Source organism: Diabrotica virgifera, chromosome 8, assembly GCF_917563875.1.
Source record: "Diabrotica virgifera virgifera chromosome 8, PGI_DIABVI_V3a".
Lineage (NCBI taxonomy): Eukaryota > Metazoa > Arthropoda > Insecta > Coleoptera > Chrysomelidae > Diabrotica > Diabrotica virgifera.
Window position 1 is genome coordinate 178033727 of NC_065450.1, and position 14732 is coordinate 178048458.

A 14732-nucleotide genomic window follows, 5' to 3' on the forward strand; every position below is an offset into this window, starting at 1 on the left:
TTCATACAAAATGGCGATAGTTTTACCTTTTGCCAACTATTGGCATTTCTCGAAAGCGACCAGACTCTAGGGATTTTTGCATTGCCAACAAACATTAAGGCGTAGAACGTGAACTGCCTATGTGAATTGCATTTTCCAACATAACCGAAGTTTATGGATGAACCTCAGTCAATTGAACTATAGATTAACTTAGTAACGACAAATCGACCCTTAGAGCCCACTTGTTCTGAATCAAAAAAGGAAGGCTCGACCTTCAAACTCAGGTTGAATACCTGATCTTGTCTGGCCGGCAAACAAACAATGAAGTAGAAGATGCGATGACTTAATAATGAGGGTTGCGTTTGAATGCAACACCAGAGATGGAACTCTAGAAAGATCAATCATTTTTTCTATATTTTATCATCAAACGCAGAAGGGACAAAAATAAAATTAAACTTACTGCAAATTCGAGTTATCGCCACAAAACTGTATTACAGAGACTGGTTATTTAACACCTGCCGCCTGCCGCCATGGTATACCAATACCAACTTCTTGGCAACTGAGCCTGTTTATACCCTATAGCCCGAAAATTTTGAAAATGTTAATATAAACATTTTCAATTGGTACTTTGAGAAAGAAAGTGTGTCTATGTTTATAATACACAATTGTTTACTCGTACTTGTTAACTAGGCTAAACACAGTTAATTAATTAGGGGGATTTGAAATACAGCGTCGTTAGATGTAACAAAAATAGCCTAACGAAATAATGTAGACCTATATTTTGTGAGAGCAGTTATTAGAGAGATATCGCAAAGGCAAACGTTACTAGCGTGTCAAGACGTAAATAACGGATAACGGTCTCTTTCAACACAGATTAAATTAAAACATTACCTAGAAATTCATTTTGAGGAATACTGTAATTGTTTTTATTGAAAAATAAATTTGGATATTGAGCAGGTTGACATGCATTTTAATTTTAATGATTTACCCAACAGTAAATATAAATAATCAGTATGAAAATAATATAAAGTATTTGAATAACTAATATCCTAACCGCATGAAGTAGTCTATTGTAGACAAAATAAGGACAGTACAGGAAAGAATATACATATAAGAATAAATAAACACAGGAAACAAGATGATTCACAGTTTTTAGTTTATAAAATTTGTATATATACATTTTTTTATGTTTCATCCCAAATGTCAAATGGTTGAGTTAACGTTATTACCGTCCCTTATTTCAACCTAAATAGCGGGACACGTTATCCGGTATTAGCGTAGCATTCACTCTGCGCTTGCGTACATGTCAAAATTAAAATGCTAAACTGTCTCCCCCACGATTCAAACCTGGTGGAACGCCAGTATTTAGAAATTGGACTCAACTAAAAAAGTCATAAGGAAATACCAACCATCAAGCAGCAGTCTAGCACAGTTGACACATATCTGGGCGTACTAAAAATAATTTGGTAATAGTAAACTTACATTACGTAACAGCAAAACAATAAAAACTTACATATGTAACACCAAAAAATGATCTCTAAGATAATCTAAACGCAGATTAACACTCAGTTCAACGACGGTGGTCTGTCAGACCAATGTAGTAATATTAGAACACGCTGTATAAAATATGCGTACAGTCAATAATCGAAGTAAATAATAATTACCTCTCGATTCACCGTGATGTCCACGAAAGAAGTAGTGCGTGACTTAGCAATAGTTTAAGCTGTGGGCGAGGCAGATAAAGGGCCTATTACAAATATCTCGAGAACTAAAGGTAAGAGAATCATGAAAATTAGAACACAGGAGTATTGAGGTATGACCTATTTAATGAAAATATTGCCCCTTCACGATTTAGACCTGGTGGAATGCCCGTATTTAGAATCGGACTCAACTAAAAAAGTCATACGGAAATATCAATCATCAAGCAGCAGTCTAGCACAGTTGATACATATCTAAGCGTACTAAAAATAATTTGGTAATAGTAAACTTACATACGTAACAGCAAAACAAGAAACTTACATGTAATACCAAAACTTATCTCTAAGATAATCTAAACGCAGATTAACTCTCAATTCAACGACGGTGGTGTCAGGCCAATGTAGTAATATTAGGACACGCTGTATAAAACATGCGTACAGTCAATAATCGAAGTAAATAATAATATAAACTCGATTCACCATGATGTTCATGAAAGAAGTAGTGCGTGACTTAGCAATAGTTTAAGCTGTGGGCGAGGCAGATAAAGGGCCTATTACAAATATCTCGAGAACTAAAGATAATAGAATCATGAAAATTAGAACACAGGGGTATTGAGGTATGAACTATTTAATGAAAATATTTTGGTCTCTTTGCTACTTCCGGTTATACCGGAAGGTAATTGTAACTTCGGCTTTTAAATAGGACACCCTATATATTTTTATATTTTTGGATTTCGCTCGATATCTTCTTTCTTAAAATATGAGGTTTTGTAATATTATACATGGTAGTTTAAAAGATAATTACGGTTTTTTTATAAATTTTACTATACTATTTTACTATAATATTTTACTATAAACTCAATTTATATTCAAGTGATTTTTAATATAGCCTATTATTATTAAAAATTATTAATATAGCGAAATGTTTAATTTTAGTATACAGAGTTGGTGGAAACTCGGAATAAGTATTTTCTCAGTTTTCTTAAATGGAACACCCTGTATTTTTGTATTGTAGTGAAATGATATTTTATAGTACTTTTTTATTTATTAAGCATTCCCTATACCTAACTGCTTTAATTTGTAAGTTATTCGTAGTGCTTTAAGCCAAACATTAATTGCAACAAAAATTACGTGAATTTTTTAAGGTTTGCCGTGGAAATATTTAATCATAAATATTTTTTCGAAAATAAACACATATTAATCTCGACTGACTTTTAATTTATTATTACTGGTTAATATATCAAAATACCTACGTAGTTAAGATTGTTGGTGTGTTTAATATTAAAAAAACATACAATATTCTATCTAGTTGGCTATGACTTTGACACTAAATATGCTTAAACATTTGCTTTGTTTAAACATTCTACTATTTTTGAAGTTATAGTTGCTTTGCTATAATTACTAATATGAATTTTTCTAATGAGGAACTGATTCAGATGATTTTTTGTTCTAGGAGAGTATAGGTACCAAATAAAAATGTGCTACTAGCGACAAGAATTTTTCATCAGCAATTCCATGATAGATGTCAACCAAAAAGAGAATCTTTTCAAAATTTACTAGAGCGGTTTTAACGAACTGGACATTTAGATTACGAGAAATCTGAGCGAACAAAAACTATTGTAAATTATTAAAATGAATTAAATGTTAGTGGTACTGAGAATCTGCATATTGGTATAAACCAGTGGTTCCCAACGGGGGCGGTACCGCCCACCGGTGGGCGTTGAAGAGAGATAAGGGGGCTTTTGGGGTCCAAGGAACATTTGGGGGGCGTTGAGGAACAGCTGCCGCCCCCCTAAAGTAACTCATTGCTTCTTTGCTTCTAACAACTTTTCTTTTCGCTTCTCACACAGAAATAGAGAAGGTGAATCCGAAAATATAAACGAAATGCACAAAATGCATTTTGGTTATGCACCGTGCAATTTTTTATTTATCACTCAGTCCTCTTCTTCTTCTTGTGCCACTCCTATCGGAGATTGGAAATCATCAAGGCTACCCTGACTTTGTTTACAGCTGACCTAAAAAGTTCATTAGTGGTGCAGCCAAACCACTCTCTCAAATTCCGCATCCACGACATTCTTCTACGGCCTGGATTCCGTTTTCCTGCAACACTGCAACAATTTCGACGTTGCAGTCGAACGTATCAGTTTGGTTAGTATAATTCCACTTCCAGTAGAACCTTTCTGCTTTAAGTGAATTTTGGCTCCTCCTTCGCGCAGCGGCATGGTCAGGCATAACTTAATCATTCGAGATTGTTTCGCTAAAGCAGGGTGGTGAATTTTCTGTGTGTTATTTGCAGAAAGTTGCAGTGCATTTATTAGAAATATATTTTATTGTAATACATATTTGTCACAAAGGTAAGTATCTACGTGGCATTTATATCACTTACTATAATTCTTTATTATTTTTCCCTATCGTAATTTACGAGGTATTTGTAAAAATGTAATAAATCTAAATTTGTTTCCTTATATGTATAGTTATTGTAAAATATTCAAAAAGTACCAACTTGCACAAACTGGATCAAAGTAAAAAGTTAATTAGTACCTACCTACACTGAGAGAAGAATTGGGGAAAAAGTACAAAAAATCTTAATAAAATTTACTATACTGAATAGTAATCTGATCATAGATTGCCAAAAATAAACTATTTACTGAATATAAAGTTATTTTTATAATATGTGTACAGTATGTAATTTTTAATAAGTTGTTTTGTAATTTTTCCTCAAATTCTTCTCTCAGTGTATATTTATTTACTTGTGGCATGTTTTAAATTTCTCGACTACTTGCTTGGATATTCCGCCACTCTGAAATATTGATTTTGCTAACTAAAAAAATATTTAAAAGTTTATTACTTAAAATTATCAAAGCGGTGGCTACAGGATATTTATTTTTACAGATATACCTACAGTATGTCCGATCCAAAGAAAAAGTGCAGACAATACAATGTCGAATATTTGAAGTATGATTTTATTCAGTCGCCTTCTAATAAGGCATTATCAATGTGTTTAATTTGCCAGAGAGTTTTCTCAAATGAAGCCATGAAACCTTCACGATTACAAGAACATTTGACTAAAATACATCCCGACAGAAAAGACAGAAATTTATCATATTTTGAAATGCTCAAAAAACAACATTTCAAACGTCCAACTTTAGCTAGTATCTTTTCAGCAGCATCAAAGCAAGACGATGATGGGCTACGTGCTTCTTATAACATTTCCTTACTTATAGCTAAATCAGGAAAACCCCATACTATTGGCGAAGAATTAATACTGCCAGCTGTAAGTGAAGTTTTGCGGACTGTACTGCACCAGCCGGCATCTGATATTATTAAAAAAATTCCATTAAGCAATAATACGGTACAGAGACGAATTGACGAAATGTCTGAGGACGTGGAGCGTTCTCTAACTGATTATTTAAAGACTACTGAGTTTTCTTTACAGCTTGATGAATCAACTCTGCCAAACAATGAGTCTTTACTTCTTAAAATTGTGAAAAAAAAATTGCTTCATAAAAAGTGAAAAAATCTGTCAAGAACTGTTATTTGTAAGAACACTGGAAACAGATACTAAAGGCAAATCGATATTTGATGTTCTGGAACACTATTTTACAGATAAAGGTATACCTCTGGAAAATGTCATAACTGTTGCTACAGATGGTGCTCCGGCAATGGTTGGACGACACCGCGGACTGATAGCATATTTGAAAAAAGCGGTAGCAAATATACTCGCCGTGCATTGTGTAATTCACAGACAGCATTTAGTTGCAAAAAATCTTAGTGATCGCCTTCATTGTTCACTACAATATGTAATTACTGCAGTTAACAAGATCAGAAGCAGTGCTCTCAATGATAGATTGTTTAGAAAACTGTGTGATGGAAACGACGAGAATTTTAATCATTTATTGTTGCACACAGAAGTTCGATGGCTTTCGAAGGGTACCTGTCTAAAAAGATTTTATGATCTCTTTGACTCAGTTTTAGAGTTTTTTGAAAGCAAAGATGATTCTTTGAGAGACAATTTATTAAAATTTAAGAGCGATATTGCTTATTTAACTGATTTATACGATAAATTTAATGAAACAAACCTACAGCTACAAGGTGATAATTTGAATTTGATCAAAGCAAAAGGAACTATTTCCTCGTTCGTGTCAAAACTTAATTTGTATAGGCAAAATTTGGGTCGGAGACAATTTCATCAGTTTCAAAATCTTTCCTCTGTGGAGACAAATGATGAAGACATTCTGGTATATTGCCAGCACTTGGAAGCACTTCAAGAAGATTTTAGGAATAGATTTCAGGATATCCTTGGTCTGATTATTCCAGATTGGGTGCTAGAACCGTTCTCAAGTTTAGAAACAGCAGAATTATCACTACAGGAGGAATTGATAGAATTGTCAACAAATGAAGAGTTAAAAGTGAAATTTAAAAATGGATATCAAGAATTTTGGCTGCAATGTCAAATTTCAGTATTATATCCAGCTTTATGGGCTGCATCAAAGAAGTTTTTCATTGCCTTTCCTTCATCGTATTTAGCCGAAAGAGGATTTAGCATAGTCAGCAATTTATTAACAAAGAAGAGAAATAGACTGTCCATAGTGGAGCGCGGTGATTTAAGATTGCTGATGACAAGTATGGAACCAAATATTGACAGATTACTATCATTACATCAAGCTCAGCCTTCTCATTAAAAATGTTATATTATTATTATATTGTTTTTTATGATATGTATTTAAGTTAAAGTTTGATCAATACATGAATACTGTATTTTTGAATAAAACATTTTTTTTTAATTTGTTGTTGCTTGGATTAGTTAAGGGGCCGTCGAATCATATTTAAGGTAGCCTTTGACCCAAAAAAGGTAAAACAATTGTGAATGAAAGTGCGTTACTAATTTTAAGAATGGAAGAGTTTTTTAAGGGGGGCGTTAAGTATTTTGTTTTTGAAAAATGGGCGGTAGGCCGAAAAAGGTTGGGAACCACTGGAACGTTCTCGTAATCGTAATCTAAGTTTCTCTTCTTGGTTGTCGTCTATCAGGGAGATGCAGAATTCTTATTACTCCGTAGTAGTATATTTTTGTTATACTCTCCTATTCTGCGTTCCGCAGTCACTTTGCAGTGTGGGCAGCATATCCCAATATAAAATTTATGGAACCTTGCAACTCAGTGTTGCCGGTTTTACGCAGGCAAACTTGAAGTCCGTCTAAATAGAATATTCCAGAAGTCCAAAACACCTTGATTTGAAAATCTGTTTTTTTATATTTTTAAATAATTCATATATAGGTACTAAGAAAGATATTTATACAATATTAAAGATATATCATTTGAATATTAATTATAATTAGCCTGTGATTAATATTATATTTAATAGTTATTTATGATATAAGTGTTAAAAGTACAATTTTAAGGCACGGATGTGAAAGTTTGAGTGCCTTAAAAATGTACTTTTTAACACGTGTACTTTGTACGCACGTATGAAGTTATACTTCTATTATATGTTTTCAACGAAATAAATATACTTTCAACAGGTTATTTGTATTTAAAGATTAAACTAATATTTACTTACTAATTTTCAAATTTTTTTATTAAAACAATACTAAAAATAAAAAAAAAAGAATGTGTGTACTTTGTACGCACGTAAGAAGTTATACTTCTATTATATGATTTCAATGAAATCAATATACTTTAAACAGTTTCTCTACTACTTTCCAAAAATTTTTATTAAAACAATACCAAAAATTAAAAAAATAAAAGAATAAAACACACACAAACACATTGAAAAATGCCACAAATGATTTCTGAACAATAATTGTTGCCAAGAATTTTAATTAAATACGTATTTTCTGAAAAAAATTATATAATAGTATACTTACAATCATAAAATCTATAAAAAAATAAAAAAATAACAACTTGCTTGGGGCTTGAACCCACTTCACGTCTACCGCGCCGTACGAGAGTTGAAGCGATTTCCCACTACACCACATTCGCGTATACGTCATGTGGGAATATACACAACCTAAATGTTTACACCATAAACTTTTTGACATTTTGTTTATTTATATATAGGGAGCGGATTTTATGCTAAATGCATATTGCATGCATATTTCGCATATTTGAGAACTTTACTAAATTTTGCATATTTTTAAAGAAACATGCATATTTTGTGCCTATTAAAAAACATTTAAGTCCAAAAACAATTTTAAATTTTTTAATTTGACACAAAATATTTCCCCGCACAGGCTGTCCTATCTATTAATTCGAGAACTACCTGAAGAGGACGGCTCATTCTCTGTCTTTCATTTTTTCTTAGAAAATACCCGATTTTTACACAAAGTACTTATATGCTTATAGTAACCCGTTATAAAATGATTGTAGGATGTTAAAGTGATGAAGGATGGTTTACCTGGAAATTTGAATTTTATTTACTTTTGTTATATTTAGTAGGTACCTATAATTCTGGTGATTCTTTTAAATCCTCTATTGTTAAGATAATTTAGACCTTTATTTAACTATAAGTTTTACTATTTTCTAACGGAGATTAACAAGTTATTTTAAATACGCCCCAATTACTTCTATTGATGTTGAAAGGAGTTTTTCAAGTTATAAAAATATTATATCTAATCAAAGAATATGTTTCCTCATAAAGAATTTGGAAAAACACATTGTAGTGAATTATAATCGAAGATAATAATATATTTATAGCGATATTGACTGCGTTCACCAGATGCAAACACATTCACAAATGTTTGCGCTTTGATTCTAAACTTGTTGACAGCGAACTGAACGGTTGGTTGTTTAGGTTAAAATTTGACATTTTGCTTGCTTGGTTTGAACGTAACCTAAAATAAATTTTCTCAATAAATACGTTTTTGAATTTATTTTTTTTATTAAAGGAAAAAAGAAAATTTATTTAATAGATAATAACGTAGCAGAATGTCTTCAGTAGCCTTTATTTTATATATAAAACCCTTATCAATATATTTTACAATATATACAATTTAAATTCCCGCCATATTTCAACACGTTTGCAAAGTTCAACTTAAATATCTTATGTTTGCAAAAATGGCGACCGCTTTCCAAACATGTTTGACGTTAGCAAGTCGTTCAGAACCATAAAGCGCAAACTGATTGCCAACGTTTGCATCTGGTGAACGCGCCCATTGTTGTTTTATTTTAAATAGGTAACTATTGGTAGCAGTTTTTGTAAAATACTGTGAATAAATTGCATATATTATAAAAAAGATGATTTTATTTGAAAGATAATAAATAAGATTGCCGCCCCCCCCTATAAAAGAACCCCTTAGAATATAATAGAACAGAAAATTTGTGGTTTCTCGAAATGCGCATTTTTTGAATTTTTGTGCATATCTTGCGCATATTTCGTAATTTTTTACCGCATACATATGCGCATATTTCATCAAAATTGATCGCATATAAATCCGCTCCCTATTTATATAAATCAAATTATTAGTTTGATTTTTGTCGAATTAAAATACAACAAAATATAGAGTAGAAAAACGATATATTAGATGAAGATTTGTAGAAAGTTTGTTCGTAATCAGATTATGTAAATTAAAGCATTGCCTATTAATAGGTAACTACATTATTTTTTTTACATTTTCCAAATAGATAGGTATGAAGATAATTTTTTATTGGAATACAACTGAAACATTTAGAATTACGTACCTGCGGCTTTTCAAAAGTATTTAAAAAGTCACTATAATTATAAATTTGATTTTATTTCTGTCCTCGCCACAATAAAAACTAATATATATACAATATTTTTGTTTGCCGATAACTTCCATATTGAACAATTATTGACAGATCATTTCAACACCCAATCAGAGCCCGTATAACGACTAATACCATAATGTCGGTGTGCGCATGCGCGCAGATCAATAAAATTTCACCCTCAATGAAATCGCGCCTAAAGAAGTATAACTTCAAAAAGTTAGATAACACACGAATTCGAACCAGAGACCTCTCGATCTCCGGTCGAACGCGCTACACCGAGCTAAACTTCCTTTGCTTTGACAGCTTACAAGATTGCTCATACATACTGATACATTTGATAGACCAAGTGAGGTATAAAAATACTATAAAATTTATTTAATATAAATATCAATATCTCTTGGCAACACTGTTCTTCATAAGAGTCTGTACTGAAAGGTGACCGTGGAACGCAGTATAGAACAAAAACTTTACTGATCAGTCCCGCATTACAAAAATTTATATTAGTAATAGTAACAAAGCAACTGGAACTGGAACTATAAAAATAATATAATGTCTAATATTTAATCAAGTTGAGTGTCAAAGCCATAGCCAACCAGGTAGAATATGGTTTGTATTTATTAATATTTTATGCACCAACAATCTTTACAACGAAGAGATTTTTTTTAGAACATGTATTTATTTTCAAAAAATTATCTATGATTGAATATTTTCACGGCAAACCTAATAACAGTTCACGTAATTTTTTGCAATTAATGTTTGGCTTAAAGAACTACGAATAACTTACTAATTAAAGCAGTTAGGTACAGCGAATGCTTAAGAAATAAAAAAGTACTATAAAATATGATTTCATTACAATACTAAAATACAGGGTGTTCCATTTAAGAAAACTCTGAAAATACTCATTCCGAGTTTCGACCAACCCTGTATATTAAAATTAAACATTTCGCTATATTAATAATTTTTTATAATAAAAGAATATATTAAATATCACTTGAACATAAATGGAGATTTTGATATCAAATCAGTACAATTCTACAGGGTGTGAAGTTCGCTTCAAAATTTATAAAAAACCGTAATTATCTTTTAAACTACCCTGTATAATATTACAAAACCTTGTTTTTCAAGAAAAAAGACATTGTGCAGAATCCAAAAATGTAAAAAACAGCGTTTTCTATTAAAAAAAAACAAAGTTACAATCAACTTCCGGTATAACCGGAAGTAGCAAAGAGACCAAAATAATTTTATTAAGTAGTTTATACCTCAAAACCCCTGTATTCCAATTTTTATGATTCTCTTGTCTTTAGTTCTCGAGATATTTCTAATAGGTCCTTTATCTGCCTCACCCTATATATTGTAAAGCTCCCTTGATATAGATTATTATTATTGTAGTTGGTATTTATTAATGTAAAGGTGATTGTAACAGACCGTTGGCCTAGGTCGCTACTATTGTTGATGTTTATACTCGCAGTGTGAATACCAGTAAATAAAGTATAATGTAGTCAGATTGAAGTCGTGTTTAATTAATTAAGGGACAAAGTCACTCTATCCCAACGAACAATCATATTTTACCACACCAAGATTACGACGTAAAACGTTAGTTAAAAAAATTAATAATCTACATTATCGGGATTTTCAGCACTTTTCATAAACATGAACGCCTAAATTTTAAATTATACTATACAAAAAAATCGTTTTATTTAAAAAAAAAATTCCTTTATCTGAAAAACCAGACATTTTTGCACATTTTGCGAAATGTTGGTTATGCATGCACCATATCGTAGCCTGCTGTGAGGAGTGTTATCACCAAAAAACCTAAGAAACTGTCGAAGTGATTAATTTTTCCGTACTTTCTGTGTAATAGAATTTTGCTAAACTCTTTGAGTTTCTTGGTAGAGCTTGATTACTGTTTTGATCAGTTTTTGTAAAATAGAAGAGTCATTTGATTTCTTGTTGTAAGTGTTTTAATCTATCAAAATTATTATGTCAATTAAATCACTTATTTTTAATCTATTTTAATTTAAAACGAGATAGGCATAAACACACAACAGATTTCTATCAGGAGAAAAAAATTCCTACCCTATAAATACAAATAAAAATATTGTATTTCAAAAATACCAATTAAAACAAAATAAAAATATAGGTTATTTTTGGAGCTATTTTTGGTCCCAATCTTGTTGTTATTTAGACGTTGTCGATCGGTGTGTTAAATAACAAAATTAGAAGTGTATCGAAATTTATTAGTGTGGGACTGGACAAGGCAAAAAAACTCGACTAAAATCTTCTAATACAGTCATTGAAGCTTTTTAACTCAGAAATTTTTTACTATAAACCGATTTACATGAAATTTTGGAATTAGGCTTATCTTACCCTTAACTTCAAAAGTGATATTGACCCGAACTCCGTTTTCACCCTGGGGGTGGTTGCCACCCCTTTTCGGTGGTGAACATTTTTTTTTTCAAATAACCTCAGATATCGATAGAAGACCTAACTTGAAGCAAAAAATGTTAAATTTTTTTCAAAAACTTAATACTTTTCAAGTTATTGGCAATTTAAAATTCGAAATTTTCTCACGATTTTCAACAGTTTCTTGCAAATATCTCCAAAGTATGCAATTTAGCGATAATACTGTACTAAACAAAATTGTAGCAGGCAAAAAAATTAACAAATTGGTTTTTTAAAGAGTGTTCTAAGTGCAATATTAAGAGAGATATTGAAGACCAAAGCCGTTTTTTATTTTGTGTGAAATTTAATCGATGTATTCAATGCGATCTAGCGAAGAGCGAATAAATTTTATGCATGCTAATGAGAAAGGATTTTATAGTGCTTAAAATAAGCTTTAAAATGAGCACTGTTAAAAGTCTTTTGTACGTAAAATGAGTGAGCTATAATTGCCATTTCCACCAAAATTAAAATTAATCGTATTCCGTCTGGAATCAACTTTAAAATGAAGACTTTGATGGATTCTAACAGCTTCGCTGATTTGGAACACAAATTTTTTGAAAAAAATCACGATTTTAAGAAAAAAAAAAATTCGAATTTAAAAAAAACCGCCTTTTTTCGTAATATCTCAAAAATAATGATAAGATCGTATAATAGCCAAATAAAATAAAAAAAAAAGTAAAAATGTAAATTCGTACAGGTTAAAACAAATTTTATATCAAACTTTAGGTGGGTACAAAAGATATTTTCAAGAAAGTATCCAAATCATACAAGGGGATCATTGTTTAAATAATTAAAAAGGGGGCATTTTTGCAAAAAATACTTTTTTAACTGCTGAGGTAATCCACTTATCGATGAAGGTCTATGGGATTTCTTTCTGCAAATTTGAAGAGAAAGTATTTCATATAAGGCTTACTAAATTAAATTTGACCCCCTATTTATTTAAATAATTGTATATAAAACTTTAAAAACAAATTTGCACAAAAATATTTTTAGCGTTTTAAATAAGCACTATAAAATATCTTTTTTTACAGACTAAGTTGCGCTATGTTACCAGTATTAAGCAAAAAAAAATTGGTCTAAAATATTTACTATTTTTTTAGATATTGAATTTGTTTTTTAAATGTTACTATATTTTCAATTGCAAAAACGCGGTTGTTGCCAAAGAAATGTGCACCTGCTTAAGATCTCATTATTTTTATTTTTATGTATATTTTCGATAAATGTATTGATAAATTCAAATTTCAATTAAACTCCCCCCTAAACTGGCATTTGAAAATTATTCAAATTTGTTTATAATTTGTTTTTTTAATAACGTCGCGGGGATTAAGTATTTTAAAATGCCGTTTCGATAATTGGGTTCCTGGGAATTTTTTACTAATTAACAAAATTTTTTTGTCGTTTTTTCTTCTTCTTTTTTTTTCTTGGAGTTAAATTACTACGGGACCTTTTAGGGTTAAATTTTATTAAGAATATCGAATCTCTGAGTTGTAGATTCTAGACCTAAAAATATTATGATTTAACTAAAATCTCTTAAATAAAATGTGGCTACTTACTGAGTTACAGGGTGTTTTATTTAAAAATTTAAAAATTATTTTTACCAAGTACTTTAAAACTATTTGACTTATCCTTATCATACTTGGCAGAAAGTGTACCTATTATACACCCTACTAAATTGTGATTAATAAACGTTTCTAACTAGTGCCAGAGGCGTACGACAGGGGATAGTGAATGATTGACCCTTCCCAAATTCTACGCCACTGAGTGAATTACTATTTTAGCTAAATTTTTCGATTCTCCAATATTTTGTATGTAAATAACTTTATTGGTATCGATATAGTCATCAGTTTGAGAGGTATTGGAAGTTTAAAATGAATGAATTAATGAATCAAAATAACTATGCCGTTTCATTTTTAACGTCCAATATATCGAAAACTAATGACTTAATCGTTACCAGTAAAGAGTGTATTATTTACATAGAAAGTATTAGAGAATCGGAAAATTCCGCTAAAATAGTAATTCCCTCAGTGGCGTAGAATTTGAGAAGGGTCAACCATTAACTATCCCCTGTCGTACGTCTCTGGTAGTAGCTAGAAACTGTTGTTTATCACAATTTAGTAGACTGTATAGTACCCACACTGTCTGCCAAGTATGATAAGGATACCTACGTCAAATAGTTTGAAAGTACTTGGTAAAAATAATTTTTAAATTTTTAAATAAAACCCCCTGTAACTCAGTAAGTAGCCACATTTTATTTAAGTGATTTTAGACCAATCTTAATGTTTTTAGGTCTAGAATCTACAACTTAAAGATTCGACATTCTTAATGAAACTTAACCCTAAAATGGCCCGTAGTAATATAACTCCTAGAAAAAAAAAAAAAAAAAAAGAGCAGGAAAAAAAGACAAAAAAATTTGTTAATTAGTGAAAAATTCCCAGGAATCCAATTATCGAAACGGTGTTTCAAAATGTGTAATCCCCGCGACGTTATTAAAAAAACAAATTATAAACAAATTTGAATAATTTTCAAATGCCATTTTAGGGAGAAGTTTAATTGAAATTTGAATTTATAAACACATTTATCGAAAACATACAAGAAAATAAAAATAATAAGATTTAATACAGGTGAATACTTCTTTGGCAACAATTGCGTTTTTGCAATGGAAAATAGAGTAACATTTAATAAACAAATTCAATATCTTAAAAAATATTAAATATTTTTGGACCAATTTTTTTTGGTTAATACTGATAACATAGCGCAACTTCTCCTGTGTAAAATAAGATATTTTATAGTGCTTATTTAAAATGCTAAAAATAATTTTTTGCAAATTAGTTTTTAAAGATTTATGTATAATTATTTAAATAAAAAGGGGGTCAAATTTAATTTTGTAAGT

At 30.6% G+C, this 14732-nt stretch overlaps 1 pseudogene; it reads left to right on the forward strand.

Moving 5' to 3' along the window:
• Positions 1 to 4599: 4599 nt before the first annotated feature.
• LOC126889686 (SCAN domain-containing protein 3-like) lies at positions 4600 to 6584 on the forward strand (annotated as a pseudogene).
• Positions 6585 to 14732: the final 8148 nt, after the last annotated feature.